The 22,669-nt window shown below is 46.8% G+C and overlaps 1 protein-coding gene across 3 annotated transcripts in view; it reads left to right on the forward strand.

Moving 5' to 3' along the window:
• The first annotated feature begins 1,654 nt into the window (after nucleotides 1-1,654).
• The window catches only part of IRF6 (interferon regulatory factor 6), a 106,243-nt gene continuing 85,228 nt past the window's right edge, over nucleotides 1,655-22,669 (forward strand). Inside the window, exons 1-2 of one of the 3 annotated variants that reach the window (XM_068269755.1) lie at nucleotides 1,655-2,047; nucleotides 4,683-4,712. The gene's annotated coding sequence lies outside the window, so the exon portion shown is untranslated. The remainder of the gene's footprint in view (nucleotides 2,048-4,682; nucleotides 4,713-22,669) is intronic. The other 2 variants (XM_068269754.1, XM_068269756.1) reach the window with 2 other exon arrangements.

A 22,669-nucleotide genomic window follows, 5' to 3' on the forward strand; every position in this document is an offset into this window, starting at 1 on the left:
CGGCTTCCTCCTATCCCAAGGGACAGGAAAGCACTGAGGGGTGGAAGTGGGAGTGTCCTTTTAAACTGATTGTGCTTCCTGTCCCTTGAATAGGCAAGGCAGTCTCATGGTCTCTGTCGTGGAGGATAAGTGGAATTGTGTGGATTTTTTGTGAAATGCTGTCAGATTACATGTATTTTGGGGGGAAACACTATGGCAGAGCTTAAACTTCCCTGGTAGACTTTTTACACCACTGCTAAGGTCATGTATATTTGACCCCACCCATGACCATGCCAAAATTCTGTTGCGTGACCATGGCCATTGTTCAGCGCGCTGCGCAACGTGCGGCGCAGGGGTTTTTACCAATGTAAAATATCCTTTGTCAGTAAATTTTAGTTTGTAAAAAATAACATGAAAGGTTGGCTACACTAGTACGGGGCCCCATAATCTCCTAATGCCTGGGGGCCCCATGAGTTGTCAGTCTGCCCCTAATAGGAGAGGGGGGACCACTAGACACCTGGGAACTGTATAGGAGTTGGAGGGGGGCATTTGACATGAAAGAACTTTATAAGAGAGGAAGGTGGCCAGTAGACATTGAGGTTGGCCGGTGACTAGGTCCCAGTGTACAATTTCGGCCAACTTTGTATTTGAGTTTGACACCCCTGCCTTAAAGAAAACCTGTAACGAAGAAAACCTCCCCTGGGGGGTACTCACCTCGGGTGGGGGAAGCCTCCGGATCCTATTGAGACTTCCCTCGTCTTCCTCAGCCCCACGGCGGCGGCGAAAATCCTCCCGGAACGGCAGCGATGTAAATATTTACCTCCCCGGCTCCAGCGCAGGCGCAGTATCGGCTCTCCGCTCGGAGATAGGCGGAAATAGCTGATCTCCGTCGGGCCACTCTACTGTGCAGGCGCAAGTTTCTTGCGCCTGCGCAGTAGAGCGGACCCAATGGAGATCGGCTATTTTCGCCTATCTTGGTGCAGAGAGTCGCAACAGCGCCCCCGCTGGAGCCAGGAGAGGTAAATAAATCAGCGCTTATCACTTGTCGAGGGAGGATTCCGTGACACTTCGGGGGAGCCAGCGCTGGACTGCCTGCAGCTATAGGGGAGGGGGAAGCCTCATTGGGACCCTGAGGCTTCCCCCTCCTGAGACTTCCCCCTCCTGAGGTGAGTACCCACCAGGGGAACTATTTTTTTTGATACAGTCTCTTTAAAGGATGGAAAAAAAGAGTCAACAAATTTTTCAGGAGCAAAATACATATATTTACAAAGAGCAGTAAATAAGTCCTGAAAGAGGGACAAATGAGGACGAAAGAGGGACAGAGGGATTTAGTTCCCAAAAAGGACAGTGGGGAGCTATGCATGAAGCTGTTTATGGATGGCGAGGAGGAGCGAGAACATATCAAATTAGCTCTTCCCTCTACCTAGGTAAGTATCATGCTTCTTCGGGTTCAATTTAAATACACCCATGTTTTATTTTGATACACTTTCTATGTCTATATACACTTTATAGGTCAATACTGCAGTTTAGTACAAAGAGGTTGTATGTATAATTTGCTATGTAATAGTGTTTCCTGAGCGCGCCGGTGTACCGACGAAATAACCTACCCGTCGAATCAGCCTACATTCACTATCAAACGTATAGCACAGCTCTGACTCATGCTGTAGGAGGACGAAAAGAAATACAGCAAAGGAGCGCACAGCAGCTGACTGCTTTTGCTAAGGTGTGTCCTGACTCCTGTTGCCTTGAGCCACCATGTGACGTCATGAATACCTGAGCGCTCGGCAGACAGGAAAGAGGACAGAAGCGGCGACCATTCGAAGCAGGAAGGACTAGGAGGAGAGACGGGGAAGAGAGTCGTCCGAAGGGATTCTTCCTCACACACCTTGAAGTAGGCAGCCCTGAGCTTGGCTTTGTAGCCGTTACCTATATCTACAGAGCGCAGCGCCAGCGGGCGAGCTTCTGCTGGGAGAAGGAAGACCTGCTTACTGCTCCATTTCCTGGTTGGGTGAGCTTTGCTGGGGGCGCCCCTCTGGTTTCCTGCTGCTGCCATATTGCACTTTTCACTGTAAGTTGTGGCGAATGTTGTTGCATTCAGCTGTTTAGATATGCTCTTCTTTATGGTTAGCATAGTTCTCCTTTATAGTCCTACTGTGAGCTCTTCCACTGCCTTGTTGTCCTGTCTATAAAGATAGACGAAGTTTTGATTCAGGATTATACCATTTATTGGCTACCTTAAAGAGACTCCGTAACAAAAATTGCATCCTGTTTTTTATCATCCTACAAGTTCCAAAAGCTATTCTAATGTGTTCTGGCTTAATGCAGCACGTTCTACTATCACTATCTCCATACCTCCCAACTTTTTGAGATGAGAAACCGGGACACTTAAGCCACGCCCCGACCACGCCCCCAACCACACCCCCTGACACACCCCTAGTCAAAAATGTGTGTGTGTGTGTATATATATATATATATATATATATATATATATATATATATATATATATATATATATATATATATATATATATGAGAAGGGTGAGGGTGCCCAGCTAAAAAGAAGGATCGAGGCGCCAGCCGCGGCTGTGGTGTGCGGGATGCGGGCCAAGCTTGTCCCCCCTCCCTCCGAATGTGCCCCCCAGTGTCCCCCTGTATGGCGAGATACGAGCGCAGCAGAGCGGCAGTCTTACCATTCCTCTTCGCATATGGGCATCTCGTCTTCTCCGCTTCCTGTGACGTCACAGGAAGTAGTTGGAAGACGAGATGCCAGTACGCGAGGAAGATGGTAAGACTGCCGCTCTGCTGCGCTGCGCCATACTGGGGGGCACATTCGGAGGGAGGGGGGACAAGCTTGGCCCGCACACCACAGCCGCGGCTGGCGCCTCGATCCTTCTTTTTTCCTCCGCTGGAGAGGAGCTGCTGCCTGCCGGGACACAAGGGGGGCTATCCCGGGACAGCGGGACCCCTCCCCCAACCCGTGACGGTCCCGGCGAAAACGGGACGGTTGGGGCCCCTGCATCTCTGTAATAAATCAACTTATCTCTCTCTTGTCAGACTTGTCAGCCTGTCTCTGGAAGGCTGCCAAGTTCTTCAGTGTTGTGGTTCTGTGATGCATCTCCCCCCCTCCAGGCCCCTCTCTGCACACTGCCTGTGTGTTATTTAGATTAGGGCAGCTTCTCTCTTATCTTTTACAAGCTGGATAAATCCTCCTCTGAGCTGGCTGGGCTTTCACATACTGAGGAATTACATACGGGCAGAGCTGTCTGCACTCTGCAGTAAGAAACAGCCTGACACTTCAGTGGAAGATAGCTGCAGGGGGAAAGAAACACACAAATGATCTCTTGAGATTAAAAAGGAAGGCTGTATACAGCCTGCTTGTGTATGAATGTATTTTCTATGTGTGGACATACTGTACATCAACCTACTTCCTGTTTTGGTGGCCATTTTGTTTGTTTATAAACAAACTTTTTAAAACTGTTTTTAACCACTTTTAATGCGGCGAGGAGCGGCGAAATTGTGACAGAGGGTAATAGGAGATGTCCCCTAACGCACTGGTATGTTTACTTTTGTGCGATTTTAACAATACAGATTCTCTTTAAAGCAGACCTGAAGATAAAAATAAAAAGAGTTTCACTTACCTGAGGCTTCTGCCATCCCGCTGCAGCATTCCTGTGCCTGCTCAGTTTCCATACGATCCTCCGTTCCTCCACCATGGCTCACTTTGGGTCACGCCGACTTGTAAGTCAACGTCCACTGTGCCTGAGAGGCCATGGCATCCTCGTATGCGCTTCCATGGCCAGGAGCGTTCTGCGCCGGTGTAGTATGGGAAAATCTCTACTGCGCCTGTGTGGTATGCTGCCAGCGGCAGGAGTGTGTACGAGGATACAGGGGGGCCAGGGCTGCGTAGGCACAGTGGATGCCGGGTTCGCAAAGTGAAAGCCGTGGTGGGGCAATGGAAGATCGTTTGGTAACGTCGCGGGTACAGGACGGCTCCAGGTGAGTGAAACTTTTTTTTTTTATACTCCTCTTCATGGTCCACTTTAAAAGATACAGAAATAGAGACCGAAGAAGGCGTATTAGCTTTTTCTTTCAATTTAAAGGATGACTGCCAGGGTAAAGGGGGGGAGGCTCCAACTTGCCTGGGACTTTTATCGAAATCCCCCCCCCACCCCCCCCTTCATCCTCGGGTCCCTGTGCTGCTTTGGCGACTCGATTTTAATATTGCAGTCCACTGCGCCTGCACGTCCCTGGCCGTGTGCGTCCTCGCTCCCACTGACGTCACCAGGAGGTTTCTGCGCAGGCGCAATGGATTGCGACATTAAAGTCGCAAAAAACAGGAAGTGAGCCGTGGCGGGGACCGGATGATCGTTTTGTCCCGGCGCGGGCACTGGACGTCTGCAGGGTTTTTGTTGTTTTTTTTTGGGGGGGGGGTTTTCGCCCTGGAAATTTCTAAGTTATTGTAAATTGATCCAGCATTCCCAAAATGTCATTCCAGTTTCTAAATCTTAGGATCATTTCATACTGTTTAGATGAGTCCCGTAAAACCTGGTACACAACATGCAGTCTTCACTCCGCATTCTATTTCAGCATTTGATCACATCGATATTCAGATCTGATATTGATCGGATATAGAAGAAACCAAGCATACATTCTAATGCAATTATCTTTTTTTCCAATCTTTTTTTTTTCAATTGAAAATGAAGCAAAAGAACATACACACAGAACAATAGCCAGTAAGTATTTTGATCATTATTTCCAATCAGGAAAGAGAACGATTTTGAACTTGGGATTGGTTGCTGGCAATCAGTAGACTGTATATTTATTTTTCTTGCCTGATCTGATAATTTTCTCAATTGGAAATATGATCTGAAGTTAAAATTGCATGGTGTGCACCATACCTGGTGTGTACCATGAAATCTATTGTAAACTTACAAATTCCAGACAAGTAGTTTTATAAGAACTTCTTTAAGCGGGTGAGTCCCCTCAGCCTGCTCAGCAGGGGGTGGGCCGTGAGAGGAGACAGTGCTCAGCAGCCTTAAAGTGTACCTGAGATGCAATTACCAATAAAATATACATACCTGGGGCTTCCTCCACCCCCCTCCGGCCTGATCGATCCCATGGCTTCCTCTTCTCCCTCTCTGTTCACCCGCAACTGGCCCCGGAAAATCCATCAGTCAGGGCCAGTCTGCGCATGCGGAGAACGCTCCAGGCAACGTGAATGCAGCGAGAGCGCACATGCCCAGTTGGCACCGGACCGGCGGACTTTCCGGGGCCAATTGCGGGAGAACAGAGAGAAAGAAGAGGACGCCACGGGAGCGATCAGGCCGGAGGGGGCTGGAGGAAGCCCCAGGTACAGTGGTGTGAAAAACTATTTGCCCCCTTCCTGATTCCTTATTCTTTTGCATGTTTGTCACACTTAAATGTTTCTGCTCATCAAAATCCGTTAACTATTAGTCAAAGATAACATAATTGAACACAAAATGCAGTTTTAAATGATGGTTTTTATTATTTAGTGAGAAAAAAAACTCCAAATCTACATGGCCCTGTGTGAAAAAGTGATTGCCCCCCTTGTTAAAAAATAACTTAACTGTGGTTTATCACACCTGAGTTCAATTTCTGTAGTCACCCCCAGGCCTGATTACTGCCACACCTGTTTCAATCAAGAAATCACTTAAGTAGGAGCTATCTGACACAGAGAAGTAGACCAAAAGCACCTCAAAAGCTAGACATCATGCCAAGATCCAAAGAAATTCAGGAACAAATGAGAACAAAAGTACTGTAATTGAGATCTATCAGTCTGGTAAAAGTTATAAAGCCATTTCTAAAGCTTTGTGACTCCAGCGAACCACAGTGAGAGCCATTATCCACAAATGGCAAAAACATGGAAGAGCGATGAACCTTCCCAGGAGTGGCCGGCCGACCAAAATTACCCCAAGAGCGTAGAGAAAACTCATCCGAGAGGCCACAAAAGACCCCAGGACAACATCTAAAGAACTGCAGGCCTCACTTGCCTCAATTAAGGTCAGTGTTCACGACTCCACCATAAGAAAGAGACTGGGCAAAAACGGCCTGCATGGCAGACATCCAAGGCGCAAACCACTTTTAAGCAAAAAGAACATTAAGGCTCATCTCAATTTTGCTAAAAAACATCTCAATGATTGCCAAGACTTTTGGGAAAATACCTTGTGGACCGACGAGACAAAAGTTGAACTTTTTGGAAGGTGCGTGTCCCGTTACATCTGGCGTAGAAGTAACACAGCATTTCAGCAAAAGAACATCATACCAACAGTAAAATATGGTGGCGGTAGTGTGATGGTCTGGGGTTGTTTTGCTGCTTCAGGACCTGGAAGGCTTGCTGTGATAGATGGAACCATGAATTCTACTGTCTACCAAAAAATCCTGAAGGAGAATGTCCGGCCATCTGTTCGTCAACTCAAGCTGAAGCGATCTTGGGTGCTGCAGCAGGACAATGACCCAAAACACACCAGCAAATCCACCTCTGAATGGCTGAAGAAAAACAAAATGAAGACTTTGGAGTGGCCTAGTCAAAGTCCTGACCTGAATCCTATTGAGATGTTGTGGCATGACCTTAAAAAGGCGGTTCATGCTAGAAAACCCTCAAATCAAGCTGAATTACAACAATTCTGCAAAGTTGAGTGGGCCAAAATTCCTCCAGAGCGCTGTAAAAGACTCGTTGCAAGTTATCGCAAACGCTTGATTGCAGTTATTGCTGCTAAGGGTGGCCCAACCAGTTATTAGGTTCAGGGGGCAATTTCTTTTTCACACAGGGCCATGTAGGTTTTGAGTTTTTTTTTTTTTTTCTCACGAAATAATAAAAACATCATTTAAAACTACATTTTGTGTTCAATTATGTTATCTTTGACTAATAGTTAACGGTGTTTGATGAGCAGAAACATTTAAGTGTGACAAACATGCAAAAGAATAAGAAATCAGGAAGGGGGCAAATAGTTTTTCACACCACTGTATGTATATTTTTTTGGTAATTGCCCATCTCAGGTTCCCTTTAAATTAAAAAAACCCTGAAGCCAGCCTGTACCTAGAGATGTGAAACAGGAGGGTGCATGGTGAGCTGGGGCAAGCAGGGAGCTGGTGCTGCTGATCATGATCACAGTGATCAAAGGCTTGTAAAGTCTTTGATCAAAAATGACCCTGCATCCCTTATTTAAAGGACACCCAAGGTGAAAATAAACAATTCTATCCTCATTCTCCTAAAATGACTTTAAAGAGAACCCGAGATGGGTTTAAAGAATGTTATCTGCATACAGAGGATGGATCTGCCTATACAGCCCAGCCTCTGTTGCTATCCCAAACCCCCCTAAGGTCCCCCTGCACTCTGCAATCCCCCATAAATCACAGCCATGCTGTGAGGCTGTGTTTACATCTGTAGTGGTAGTGTCAGTCTCAGCTGCTCCCCCGCCTCCTGCATAGCTCCGGTCCCTGCCCCCCGTCCCTTCCCTCCAATCAGCAGGGAGGGAAGGGATGCAGGCGGGGACTGGAGTTCTGCAGGAGGCGGGGAGAGCAGCAGACTGACACTATAGAGATAAACACAGCCAGCTCTGACAAGCTGTTTGTCAGCAGCGTGGCTGTGATTTATGAGGGATTGCAGAGTGCAGGGGGAGCTTAGGGGGGTTTGGGATAGCAACAGAGGCTGGGCTGTATAGGGAGATCCAGCCTCTGTATGCAGATAATATTCTTCAAACCCACCTCGGGTTCTCTTTAAGATATTCCACAGTTTTATTTTATATTTAAATCTACCTTTTTAAGTTATATTTTTTTCTTCTTTCTGTTTTATTGTTTTTGCTCAATGACACATTTATTGAAGTACGCCAGAGCTAAATCTATGAACTATTAACCCCTTTTATCTCTTTCCTTTTCTCAGATGCAATTTTCTGCTAGGAAAGAGTTTCATAGTTGTAATTACTTATCAGTGAGGGTCACACTGTAGTGTGACCCAGTCCTGACTCAGACAGGAACTGCCACTTACATACGTGCAGAGAAAAAAAAACACAGCATAGTTGTTTGTGTGCTAGGCACTGTACATCTCATCAAGTCACGTGTCACCTCGGGTATCCTTTAATGTAATTTGTGCTTTGGCTATGTCCAGCACCCAAATTGTGCACCATGCGCTGTTGTTACTATTACAATCTATGGCGGCACCCAAATTACCTGCCTTGTTCATGTGCACATGCTAGAGTCTCAGCTGATGCTGTCTTTAAGGGCTTGATCACACTTTGAGCGCTTTTCATTCTTGAAAAGAGCTGGCGAATTTTGAAAGTGCTTGAGCAGTGTTTCTCAATGTGAGTATTCTCACATGAGCGATAAACTTTCATTGCAATTGCGGCTCCTGCACCATTTCCTGAGCTTTTGCGCTTTAATACATAGTATAGGGAAATCTAAGTGCTTTGAAAAGCGATTTTTCGAGGGCATTTTGAACAGATAACGACCGCCTCACACCAATTGGTGTGAACGTGGCTACTCCCCAGGACCACTTCAAGTTCTGGGGTCGGAGATTGCAGGGGATCGCGCGCATCCCCGCTTGAATGACTGAGTTCCACTCTGTCAACAGTCTGCCAGTGGCGTTTCAACGCTAGCAGACCGGAAACATTAAAAAAAAAAAAAATTCCGTGTACAGTGCTGCGATCTGTAGCAGCACTGTACAGGGATAGCTCTGACACTGAGCTGTCCCCTCCATTGGCCACAAAAGTGATTGGCACTCATAGGCTGATGCCTGTGAGAGCCAATCACACTGATTGTGATGGGAAAATAGGTAGTGAAACTTATGCTGGGCATACACGGCTCGTTTTATATTATCAATCAAGCCGCTGATGGCTCGATTGATAATATTCAACCTGTCCGATCACCGCGGCGGGTCGATACCGCGCTCGATCCCCGTGGGCGGACAATGGAAGAAACAAAGCGCAGATAAGGAAGTGCCCGTGGGGACGAGCGGGAATCGATCCGCGTGCACGCGCGGATGAGCGGTGACGTGCCGGCATAGAGCCGCTGGTACAATACCGGCGCATAAACGCACCGTGAATTCCCACCATTAAAGTAAAATGGGCATTTTTATTAAAAAAAAAAAATGCAGCAGCGATCAGATGCCACCAACAGAAAGCTCTGTTGATGGCAAGAAACTGGGACAAAATTCATTTTTGTGTTAAAGTGAATTTTTACCAGTAAAAAAAAGGAAAAGTCAGGTACTCACCTAAGGAGAGGGAAGGCTCGGTCCTAATGAGCCTTCCCTCTCCTCTCCCGGTGCCCGGTCCCGCGCAGGATCCCCCGTGGCAGTATTCGACCAGTGCAGTCAAATACTGCCACTTCCGCATGCCTTCGGGAGCTTTCGGAGGTCTTCGGGAGCACTCGGGCTCCGGATGACGCGGCCGCTCCATACTACGCGTGCGCGAGCGCCTTCTATGACGCACTCGCGCGTACGTAGTATGGAGCGACCCGTCTTCGGAAGCCCGAGTGCGCCCGAAGACCTCCGAAGTCCCTGCGGCGGCAGACGCGAACGGGGGAGCCAGCGCAGCACCGAGGGCACCGGGAGAGGAGAGGGAAGGCTCATTAGGACCGAGCCTTCCCTCTCCTTAGGTGAGTATCTGACTTTTTTTCTTTTTTTTACCGGTACCCATTGGCTTTAAGTGTCATGGCTCTGCAGCAAGCTTTTAAAGCTGCAGAGCCCTGAATTGTAAGATATAGCCTGGTCACTACGGGGGTGTAAGCCTATGGCCCTGAAGAGGTTGCAATAAATAAATTGTATTTATTAAACGTCACATTGCTCACAGTCTTTAAGCCGTCGGAAGTATCTATCCACCGAATGGTGACTGGAGCATGTCGAACGTGATTAAGCTGGCTACCGTATTATGATAGCGTTGGGGTCTCTTTGCCCTATCCCTCTTCGGAGAGTGGTAGCAGTGTATTTACCCGATTTCCAGCGCAAAATCGATATTTTGACCTGGAACTTAAGGTGAACCTCCGGACTAAAAATCAACTCAGCAGCACTGAAAAGGCTTTGTGTTTAACAGTTTCACAGCATCAGAACTTTTTTTTCTCTTATACAAGCCTCATTTTTAGCTGCACAGAAGAAAACTGCCCGGCTTTTTTCCCCTGATGCTGTGCAAAGCATGATGGGATTTCTGATTTTGTTGTTCTGCTGTTTTGGTGCAATTTTATTTTATTTTTACATTTTGAATTTGACATTTGAAGCCTAGCGTGTTCAGCTGGGAGGGGTAATCAGGACACAGGATAGTTGGAACTGTGTCTCCTGCTCCTTGTCACCTCCTTTCAACCAAAAAGATGGCCGCCCCCATGACAAAGATGGCATCCCCCATGAATCACAAACATTTGCCTGTTCTTTTAAAACAGGGTGGGTAAGAGATTATATTACATATCTATTCTAATTAACATAACAAATGTAACTTGATGACAGTATGTTTGTTTAGGCTGAAGTTCCCCTTTAATATACAGTTCAAATACCGTTATTGGTAGTCCATTCGGCAATCGCAAGTCTTTGGAGGAAAGTCCAAGATGGCGGTTGCCTTGCGGCCAGAGGCCTTGTGAGAAATCCAAGATGGAGATTTTGCGCCAGTGTCCCGCTGGCTGCCAAGATGTTATTAGGCCAGGATTTCAGATAATGGACGCTGGACCTTTGTGTCATGGGAGTTTTGTTCCTCACTGTGTGGGGGGGGAGGGGTTATGACACGTACAAGTCCAGCCTTGTGCAATTTGAATAAGGCAGTGCCCCCTTAGGCAGGGAGAGGTATTGGGCCAATTCATGTTTTGCCCGCTCTCGGCATGCCTGTAGGTAATCTCAAGAACCTGAATGAATATTCATAACCAGCGTGATGTTAGGAATCATTTGGTACCAAACACGAGGACCAGATATGAATCATAACACAATTTTTTACTTCTCCCCTTGTAGTCTGAGTTTGGAAGTAACTAGCTTGTCCAAATTCTCTCTGCACCTGCACCAAGTTGAACCTCAGAACCTCTGCACTTTTCAGCGGCCTAGGAACTTCCTATGCCATGAATTATGAGGAAAATATGGAGAACATATGAATATAGGCATCTCAGGGCCACATGGGGGTCAGCTGGGAGAGGGATTCCCTTTGATCCTTCAGCTGAGGTAATCCTGAGAGACCCCCTGGGGTTGGCTCTATTCAAGTATGGAACTGAGAAGACACCAAGCCTGGATGAGGGCAGTGTAGGTGTGAGATTTCTCTCGCTCTGCCTGGTTTGGTGTCCTGGGCCAGGAAACCCACTTAGGTCACACTGAGGTGAGAAAAGCTGTAATTAGAGGAGTCAGTGTTTGCTACATTTGACCAGGGAGAGGAACTGTGTTAACCCCTGGCTTCCCTGATCTTTTTATAAACCAAGCCTGTCCCTATCTGCTGTCACTTTTTAATAGTGGCTGACAGGGAATATTTTATAAGGCTCTAACTATTTATTTATGACGAATAAACGTTGATTCGTCACAGCCTGTTAAAATGGTGGCTATAGGCATGTGTGAGAAGGAATCCTTATGCTTCCACTCCCCCAAAGTTCACTGCTGTCCCCTTGTGTTCATAAATAAAAGGCCCTATTTGTACATCTGTAGTGGCCATGCCACACACTACTGCTCATGCGCTGGTTTGGTGGTATGCCTCCTTGATCACGCTCCAGTGCTCTGCCCATGCACACTATGAAGCCTTGCATGCACAAAATCAAAATGCTCCCTGCCACAAGAGCAGAATCAGGAAGACAAGTGCACGTGCAGTAGTGCACGGCTTGCCCAACTTGTGTGCGTTAATGTGAGGCCTTTTACAAATGAACTTAGAGGGATAGCAGTGAAAGGGTAGAGCAGAAAGCATGAGGACTTCTGCCCATACATGCCTGTTGCCTCCATTTTTAAATGGATCCGTTCACCTGGGGTATGTTTAAACAGGCTGCACTTGGGGTACTTGGCAAGAAGGAGGGTGGACTCTACCATCAACATTAAAGAGACTCTGTAACAAAAATGTCATCCTTTTTTCTACTATCCTACAACTTCATAAACTATTCTAATGTGCTCTGGCTTACTGCAGCACTTTCTACTATCACTGTCTCAGAAATAAATCCACTTTCCCCTGTTGGATTTGTCACCCTGTGTCTGGAAGGCTGCCAACTCTTCAGTGTTGTTGATCCGTTATGCACATTCCAGTGTGTGTTGTTTACATTAGGCAGCCTCTCTGCTCTCTTGTCATTGAGAGAAGAGAGTTGCCTTTTACAAGCTGGATAAATCGTCCTCTGTTAGGCTGTGAAAGGAGCTGGGCTGTCACATACTGAGGAATTACAGACACAGGCAAAGCTGTCTGCAGGAAGAAACAGACAGCCTGTCACTCTTCAGTGGATGATAGCTGCAGGGGGATGAAGGTACACACAGAAATGATCTCTTGAGATTCAAAAGCTTGTGTATGGATGTATTTTCTATGTGTGGACATTACTGTACATCAACCTACTTCCGGTTTTGGTGGCCATTTTGTTTGTTTATAAACAAACTTTTTAAAACTGTCTACTTTTAATGCGGCGGGGAGTGGCGAAATTGTGGCAGAGAGGAATAGGAAATGTCCCCTAACGCACTGGTATGTTTACTTTTGTGCGATTTTAACAATACAGATTCTCTTTAAAGGGAAGGTTCACGGTCCATTAAAAAATAAAAATGCTAATCCACTTACCTAGGGCTTCCTCCAGCCCTGGCAGGCAGGACGTGCCCTCGGCGATGCTCCCGGTCTCCTCCGGTGGTGCACATGACCTGACCAGGCCGGCTGCCAGGTCGGGCTCTTCTGCGCTCCAAAAAGCACCTCACGTGGGCGCGCTGACGTCGTTGGACGTCCTCCGGGCTGTACTGCGCAGTAGTTCTGCGCCTGCGCAGTACAGCTCGGAGGACGTCCGATGACATCAGCGTGCCCGCGTGAGGCGCATTTTGGAGCTCAGAAGAGCCCGACCTGGCAGCCGGCCTGGCCAGGTCGTGTGCGCCACCGGAGGAGACCGGGAGCCTGCGGAGCGGCGCCGAGGGCACGGGCTGGAGGAAGCCCCAGGTAAGTGAATTACCATTTTTATTTTTTTTAATGCACCGTGAACCTTCCCTTTAAAGAGAGTCTGAAGCAAGAATAAATCTCGCTCCAGACCTCATAGATAGTAGGGGCGTGTGCCCCTGCAAAAACGCCGCTATCCCGCGGCTTAACGGGGGTCCCTGATCCCCAAATCTCCTCCGTATAGCCGGGGAGCGCTTCCTGGTTGGGGCAGGGCTAACCTCAGCAGCCCTGCCCCACGCGCGTCTGTCAGCGCGTATCTCCGCCTCTCCCCCACCCCTCTCAGTCTTCCTTCACTGAGAGGGGCGGGGGAGAGGCGGCGATGCGCTGCTGATAGACGCGACTGGAGGCAGGGTTGCAGCCGTTAGCCCTGCCTCCAGGAAGCAATAAATCTGCGACCAAAAGACGACCAAGGTTTTGCAGGGGTGGGTTTGGGGGTGAAGGGACCCCGTTTAGCGGCGGTTTAGCAGGGGCACACATGCCCCTGCTAACTATGAGCTCTGAAGCAAGATTTATTCTCGCTTCAGAGTCTCTTTAACAATAAGAGATGGAGGAGAATTCAAGTTACTATCATAAAGAAAAAGGGTGTCAGACAAGATATGTGGAAGACTAGATGAGACTATTGAAGGTGCCATGCATAATTCCGTGGCTACAGGATTGATAAATTGATTTTGAAAAGACCAATTCAGTGAAGACATTTTCCTGGATTCTCAGCGAAGATCAAGGAAGCTGTGTAGATCCAAACATAGTCATCAACTTTGAGGGCCCTTTCACACTGTATGCATTGCATCCCATTTTGGCAAATGGGATGCAAAGCATTCTTCTCTGTTTGTCAAACCTGGCTTTGTTATTGAATGGAAACCATTGTTGGTGAAGAATGGAGACTGAGCAGTGGCTGCACAGCTGTAATGAAATGCAAATTCTGCCAAAGAGAGGAGATGGGCCTAGTCGCTTTGAGAGGCATTAGAAGAACAATGGAGATCTTATTCTAAAGGTTGGTCTTCTTAGTCTTTTTAGTTTGAGGGTTATACCCAGATAAGGAGTTATGCATTTGTATTTAGGGTCCGTTTCCACTATCGCGAATCCGCATGCGTTGCCCGCATGCGGATTTGCACAGTCAGTACAAGTGAATGGGACTGTTTCCACTTGTGCGTTTCCCCGCACGTTTTTCTGTGCAGGAAAAATCTGCAGGGTAGGGCCCTCAGAATTCGCCTGCGTGTGGAATGCAGGCGAATCGCATGCAATGTATTTAATAGGGAAATCGCACGCGTTTTCCCCATGCGTTTTTTGCCGCGATTTCGCATGCGATTTCACATAGGTATTAATGTTAATTTACACAGGCAGTGACATGGTTAATTTCGCATACAGCCTTACCTATGCGAAATCGCATGCGAAATCGCGGCAAAAAACTCATGCGGAATCGCACCCGCATGCGATTTGCCTGTGGTGATTCGCCGGCGATTCCGCAACGCTATAGTGGAAACGGGCCCTTATGGTACGGTACTTGCGTGATTATGCTGTCCAGGCAGTTATTTAGAAACTCAGAAAAAGGTTACAATGTTTCAATCCTTTCAGCTTCAGCTAGTGTATACAATGTTTCAATCCCTTCAGCATCAGTGTCTCAGATTACAGCCTGGAATTCATATTAGAAAATAATCTGGCCCCGTTCACACTGCACGCGTTTCCAGCCGCGTTTTGGAAACACGTGGAGGTGGCGGACACGCACGACATCAGACATTACATAGAGTGCAATGTCGGATGTTCACACTGCATGCGTTCCGGACCTGTGTGGTCCGGGAACGCATGCTGCACGCATTTTTTGTAAAAACGCATGGCTGTCCCATTCACTTTTCAGTGATGGGATCAGCCACGCAACGCACACAAACACGGATGGCGTGCGTTTGTACGCGTTGCGTTCCGCATGCGTGCCCGTCTGCATTTGTGATGTGAACAGGGCCTTATTTCTCAGCATCACCATGGGTTTACTACAGACAGTTCCTGTTTGACTAACATGCTCCATTTTTATGAGGTAGTGAACGCTAATGTGGATATTGGGAATGCTGTAGGTGTGATATACTTGGACTTTGAAAAGGCCTTTCGACACTGTTCCCCACAAAAGTCTGGTGCAAAAGTTGAGGATGCAAGGACTGGGGAAGAGTCTGTGTGCATGGATAGGGAACTGTCTATTGGACAGAAAACAAAGAGTTGTGGTCAATGGATCATACTCAAAATGGGTGACTGTTAGCAGTGGGGTCCCACAGGGGTCTGTACTGGGTCCAGTGCTCTTCAATTTATTTATTAATTACCTAGTAGATGCAGTAGAAAGCAATGTTGCTATTTTTGCGGATGGTATAAAATTGTGCAGAATCATCAACTCTCAGAAAGATAGTGACATATTGCAACAAGATCTGGATAGGATGGCTATATGGGCACATAAATGGCAGATGAATTTCAATGTTGAAAAATGCAAAGTCATGCATTTTGGTCGTACCAATGGTCTAGCACCATACAAAATAAATGGCATACAGTTGGGGACATCAAACTTGGAGAAGGACTTAGGAGTACTCATCGACAACAAGTTAAATAATCATACTCAATGCCAAGCCGCTGCAGCTAAACCTAATAAAATTTGGGGATGCATTAAATGGGAAATAAAAACTCGAGATGCTAGCATAATATTGCCCTATATTTAGTTTTTGAGTAAAGACGCCTTAGAGGGGATCTAATTAACATGTATAAATACATCAGAGGGCAATATAAAAGCTTGGCGGATGAGATTTTTGTCCATAGGCCTTCTCAATGGACTAGAGGACATGATCTGTGCATGGAGGAAAAACGTTTTAGCCATTTATTTAGGAAAGGGTTCTTTACGGTAAGAGTGATTAAGATGTGGAATGCATTGCCACAGGAAGTAGTTATGGCAAATTCTATACCTGCATTTAATAGGGGGCTTAGATGCTTTCCTTGCGTTGAAAGGCATCCATGGCTACAATTACTAGGTAGTGCCCAGTGATGTTGATCCTGGGATTTTATCTGATTGCCATCTGGAGTCTGAAAGGAATTTTTTACCTTTTGGGGCTAATTGGACCAAGCCTTGTAAGGGTTTTTTCGCCTTCCTCTGGATCAATAGGGATATATGAGGGAGCACGCTGGTGTTGTACTTTGTTCTCTGGTTGAACTCGATGGACGTATGTCTTTTTTCAACCCAAATAACTATGTAACTATGACTCCTTTTCAATAGAGGTGCTGTGGCTGTGCAGAATGAACACATTTAGTTACATAATAAATTACAGTACGGAACTAAAAACACAAGAAAAAAAAAGTTTAGTAAAATTAGTAACCCCCCTCCTTAACACCTAACCCTTCACCGCCACCATCCTTAAGTCCCAACCTTAACCCTAACCCTTAATCACCCCCCCTTAAGCCCTAACCTTAACCACCCCCTTCTCCTTAACTCCTAACCTTAAAGGGATACTGTAGGGGGGTCGGGGGTAAATGAGTTGAACTTATCCGGGGCTTCTAACGGTCCCCCGAAGACATCCACTCATCAATGCTCCGGCCCCGCCTCCGGTTCACTTCTGGAATTTCAGACTTTAAAGTCTGAAAACCACTGCGCCTGCGTTGCCGTGTCCTCAATTCCGCTGATGTCACCAGGAGCATACTGCGCAGACGCAGACCATACTGGGCCTGTGCAGTATGCTCCTGGTGACATCAGCGGTATCGAGGACACTGCAACGCAGGCGCAGTGGTTTTCAGACTTTAAAGTCTGAAATTCCAGAAGTGAACCGGAGGCGGGGCCAGAGCATCGGTGAGTGGCTGCGCGGGCACAGGATGTCTGCGGGGGACCATTAGAAGCCCCGGGTAAGTTCAACTCATTTTCCCCCAACCCCCCTACAGTATCCCTTTAACCTCCCTCCTCAGCTCCTAAACCTAACCCTCCCTCTCATTAACACCTAACCTTAACCCTTAAGTAACTCCCCCTCCTTAACCACTTGCCGACCCCCACTACCTATGGGCGGTGGCGGCAAAGTGGACTCTGCAAGGACCACAATACGCCCATCGGCAGCGACTCCTGCGGGACTAGCTGGCCGGGGATCGCGCGCATCCGCCGGCAATAGGCTTCGCCCACCCGCGACGTCAACCCGACGCCAGTTCGGAGGCACCGGCGGGTTGTTAACCCCCGATCTGCCGCATTCAAAGTGTGTAAATACACTTTGTAATGTATACAAAGTGTATTATACAGGCTGCCTCCTGCCCTTGTGGTCCCAGTGATTGAGGGACCACCAGGGCAGGAGGCACCCCCCCCTAGTAAGCACCCAAACACACTGATCTTGCCCCCCCCCTGCCCCCTGATCGCCCACAGCACCCCTCAGACCCCCCCCCCCCCCCGATCACCCACTCAGACCACAGTTTGCACCTAATCACCTATCAATCACCCCCTGTCACTATCTGTCAATGCTATTTTTTAGAATGGGTCATAAACTGCCCCCTGGGGGCTCCTGACCCCCCCCCCCCCCCCGTGTACTGTATACATCTATCCTCCCCTGTAATCACCCACTGATCACCGGTCAATCACCCATCAATCACCACCTGTCACTGCCACCCATCAGATCAGACCCTAACCTGCCCCTTGCGGGCACCTGATCACCCGCCCACACCCTCAGATCGCCCGCAGACCCGCCCTCAGATCACCTCCCAAGTGCGTTGTTTACATCTGTTCTCCCCTCTAATCACCCACTGATCACCAATCAATCACCCCCTGTCACCATCTGTCACTGCTACCCATCATACCCATCAGATCAGACCCTCATCTGCCCCTTGCGGGCACCCAAACACCCGCCCACACCCTCAGATCGCCCTCAGACCACCCCCCTTATTACCTCCCCAGTGCATTATTTATATCTGTTCTCCCCTCTAATCACACCCTGAGACACCCATCAATCACCTCCTGTCACCCCCTAGAACACCTACCCATCAGATCAGGCCCTAATTTGCCCCGTGTGGGCTCCTGATCACTCGGCCAAACCCTCAGATCCCCCTTCCGATCACCTCCCCAGTGCATTGATTGCATCTATTCTCCCCTCTAATCACCCCCTGAGACACCCATCAATCACCTCCTGTCACCACCTGTCACCCCCTAGCACTCCTATCCATCAGATCAGGCCCTAATCTGCCCCCTGCGAGCTTCTGATCACCTGGCCAAACCCTCTCTTCCGCCCCACCGCAGTGACAGAATTTTTTTTTCCTGATCACCGCTGGTCTCTACGACTTAATTGTGGCTGAGACCAACCGTTATGCCACACAATACGCAACCGCAAATCCAAGAAGCTACCATGCCCAGCCTTTTCGGTGGAAACCACTCCACATTTCCGAACGTAACATTTTTCGGGGCCTTTTCCTTAACATGGGTCTAGTCAAAAAGAATGTATTGTGGTCTTATTGGTCTACGCACCCAATACATCACATGCCCATGTTCTCTGCTGCCATGTCCAGGTCACGATTTGAGAACATCCGGCACTTTAGTGCCAATACAACCTGCCATCTAAGAGGCCACCCTGCTTATGACCGGTTCCAAAAAATTCGGCCCCTCATAGACCACCTGTCATCAAAATTTGCAGATGCTTATACCCCTGAACAGTCATTTTGAGGCATTTGGTTTCTAGACTACTCCTTATGGTTTTGGGCCCCTAAAATGCTAGGGCAGTATAGGAACCCCACGAGTGACCCTATTTTAGAAAGAAGACACCCCAAGGTATTCCGTTAGGCGTATGATGAGTTCATAGTAGATTTTATTTTTTTGTCACAAGTTAGTGGAAAATGACACTTTGTGAAAAAAAACCAATAAAAATCAATTTCCATTAGTGACATAAAATAAAATCTTCTATGAACTCACCATACTCCTAACGGAATACCTTGGGGTGTCGTCTTTCTAAAATGGGGTCACTTGTGGGGTTCCTATACTGCCCTGGCATTTTAGGGGCTCTAAACCGTGAGGAGTAGTCTTGAAACCAAATGCCTCAAAATGACCTGTGAAATCCTAAAGGTACTCATGGGACGTTGGGCCCCTTAGCGCAGTTAGGCTGCAAAAAAGTGTCACACGTGGTATCGCCGTACTCCGGAGGGGTAGTATAATGTGTTTTGGGGTGTATTTTTACAAATACTCATGCTGGGTGAGAGACATATCTCTAAATGGACAATTGTGTGTGTAAAAAAATAAAAAAATAAAAAAAATAATTTACAGAAATATTTCATTTTTTAACTTGTGACAAAAAATAAAATCTTCTATGAACTCACCATGCCTCTTAGTGAATACTTTGGGATGTCTTCTTTCCAAAATGGGGTCATTTGGGGGGTATTTATACTATCCTGGAATCCTAGCACCTCATGAAACAGGACAGGTGCTCAGAAAAGTCAGAGATGCTTCAAAATGGGAACATTCACTTTTTGCACCATATTTTGTAAACGCTATAACTTTTACCCAAAGCAATAAATATACACTTATTGGATTTTTTTTTTATCAAAGACATGTAGCACAATAAATCTGGACAAAAATGTATATAGAAATTTTACTTTATTTGAAAAATGTCAGCACAGAAAGTTAAAAAAAATCATTTTTTTGACAAAATGTATGTCTTTTTTGATGAATATAATAAAAACTAAAAATCACAGCAGCAATCAAATAGCACCAAAAGAAAGCTGTATTAGTGACAAGAAAATGAGGTAAAATTCATTTAGGCGGTAGGTTGTATGACCGAGCAATAAACCATTAAATCTGCAGTGGTCTGAATGGAAGAAAAGGCTCTAGTCCTTAAGGGGTGTAAAGACTGTGGTCCTTATGTGATTAAAGGAATCTTCAGGGGGAAAAATGAGCTTTACTTACCTGGGGCTTCCTCCGGCAGCTGTTCTGAGCCCTTGCCGCAGCTTTGGTGGCTCCCGGTCCCCTCCACTGCAGACGCCGACCTCGCCAAGTTGGCATCTACTGCGTCTGCGCGAGCACCGCTGTCAATCACTCGCACGTGGTCTGCAGTAGATGCCGACCTGGTAAGGACAGCATTTGCATCGGAGGGGACCGGGAGCTGCGGCGAGGGCACAGGATGGCTGGCAGGGGCTGGCGGAAGCCCCGGATATGTAAAGCTCTTTTTTGTTTGTTTGTTTTTCCCCCTGATGATTCCTTTAACTCCTAACATTAATCTCCCTCCTTAACTCCTAACCTTGGGCTGCAACTGACAGAAGTGCGGGGACCCAGTACTGGCGCTGCAAAAGACTGAGGGGTGCGGCGTGGGAGCGATCGGAGCGTATGGGGCTGGAGGAATCCCCAGGTATGTATAAATCTTTTTAGTTTCCTGAGCTCTGAGTCCCCTTAAGGAGAGGGAGGTTAAGGTTGGGAGTTAAGGGGGGGGGGGATTAAAGGTTAAGGTTAGGAGTTGAGGGGGAGGTAAAGGATTGGGGTTAAGGGGGGGGGGGTTAAGGGTTAGGTTAAAGGAAACCAGAGACCTCACACAGTAAAGATTTCATACTTGCCCGTGGCTTCCTCCTGCCCCATAAACACTTGTGAGTCCCTCACCGTCCTCCTGCGGTCTGCCGTTCAGCAGCAATCAGCCCCGGTAACTTGCTCAGTCACGTCAGTCCGGGTCTACTGTGCATGCGCTGTATGTCCCCGCATGTGCAGAAGACCCAGACTGGACCCGACTGAGCAAATTACTGGGGCTGATCACAGCTGAACGTCAGACTGTGGGAGCACAAGACAAGACAAATAACATTTAGATTGCGCTTTTCTCCTGGTGGACTCAAAGCGCCAGAGCTGAAGCCACTAGGACGCGCTCTATAGGCAGTAGCAGTGTTAGGGAGACTACTGAATAGGTGCTGGCTTACTGAACAGGCAGAGCCGAGATTCGAACCCTGGTCTCCTGCGTCAGACAGAGCTCTTGACCATTGCACCATCCAGCCACAACAAGTGACTCGCGCATGTTTATGGGGTGGGAGGAAGCCCCGGGTAAATATCAAATCTTTACTGTATGAGGTCTCTGGTACATTTTAAAGTGGACCTGAACTCAGAACGCCTCTCTGCTCTAAAAGATAAACAGCATAATAACCATAATAAACAAAAACAAAACATTTATTTGTTACAGCTGATACAAATCCTAAAATAAATCTGCACTGTTTCTACTTCCTGATTCATGGAAGCAGACATATTATTTACAGCCTGTACTTTCAAATGGGCTTATTCGTATTTTTACACATACCCATGCTGGGTGGGAGAAATATCTCTGTAAATGGACAATTGTGTGTAGTAAAAAAAAAATAAAATCAAAAAATTGTCATTTACAGAGATCTTTCCCCAACCCAGCATGGGTATATGTAAAAATACACCACAAAACACATTAACCCTCCTGGCGGTCTATTAAAAACCACCAGGGGGCAGAGCTGGCGTTTTTTTTTTTTTTTTAAATCATGTAGCGAGCCTAGGGCTCGCTACATGATAGCCGCTGCTCAGCGGCATCCCCCCAGCCCCTCCGATCGCCCTAAACCGTGAGGAGTAGTCTTGAAACCAAATGTCTCAAAATGACCCGTGAAATCCTAAAGGTACTCATTGGACTTTGGGCCCCTTAGCGCAGTTAGGCTGCAAAAAAGTGTCACACATGTGGTATTGCCCTACTCAGGAGAAGTAGTATAATGTGTTTTGGGGTGTATTTTTTTTACACATACCCATGCTCGGTGGGAGAAATATCTCTGTAAAATGACAATTTTTTTTTTTTACACAAATTGTCATTTTACAGAGATATTTCTCCCACCGAGCATGGGTATGTGTAAAAAAAAAATACACCCCAAAACAGCCTAACTGCGCTAAGGGGCCCAAAGTCCAATGAGCACCTTTAGGCTTTACGGGGGTGCTTACAATTTAGCACCCCCCAAAATGCCAGGACAGTAAACACACCCCACAAATGACCCCATTTTGGAAAGTAGACATTTCAAGGTATTCAGAGAGGGGCATGGTGAGTCCGTGGCAGATTTCATTATTTATTTTTTTTGTCACAAGTTAGCAGAAATGGAAACTTTTTTTATTTTATTTTTTTTTTTTTTTGGTCAGTGTCATTTTCCGCTAACTTGTGCCAAAAAGTAAAATCTTCTATGAACCCACTATGCCTCTTAGTGAATACTTTGGGATGTCTTCTTTCCAAAATGGGGTCATTTGGGAGGTATTTATACTATCCTGGAATTATAGTACCTCATGAAACATGACAGGTGGTCAGAAAAGTCCGAGATGCTTCAAAATGGGAAAATTCACTTTTTTGCACCATAGTTTGTAAACGCTGTAACTTTTACCCAAACCAATAAATATACACTGAATGTTTTTTTTTGTTTGTTTTTTTATCAGACATGTAGCACAATAAATTTGGACAAAATGTATACAGAAACTTTACTTTATTTGACAAATTTTATCACAGAAAGTAAAAAAAAAAAAATTTTTTTTGACAAAATTCATGTCTTTGATGAATATTATAAAAACTAAAAATCGCAGCAGCAATCCAAATAGCACCAAAAGAAAGCTGTATTAGTGACAACAAAAGTAGGTAAAATTCATTTAGGTGGTAGGTTGTATGACCGAGCAATAAACCGTTAAA

Source organism: Hyperolius riggenbachi, chromosome 2 (assembly GCF_040937935.1).
Source record: "Hyperolius riggenbachi isolate aHypRig1 chromosome 2, aHypRig1.pri, whole genome shotgun sequence".
NCBI lineage: Eukaryota > Metazoa > Chordata > Amphibia > Anura > Hyperoliidae > Hyperolius > Hyperolius riggenbachi.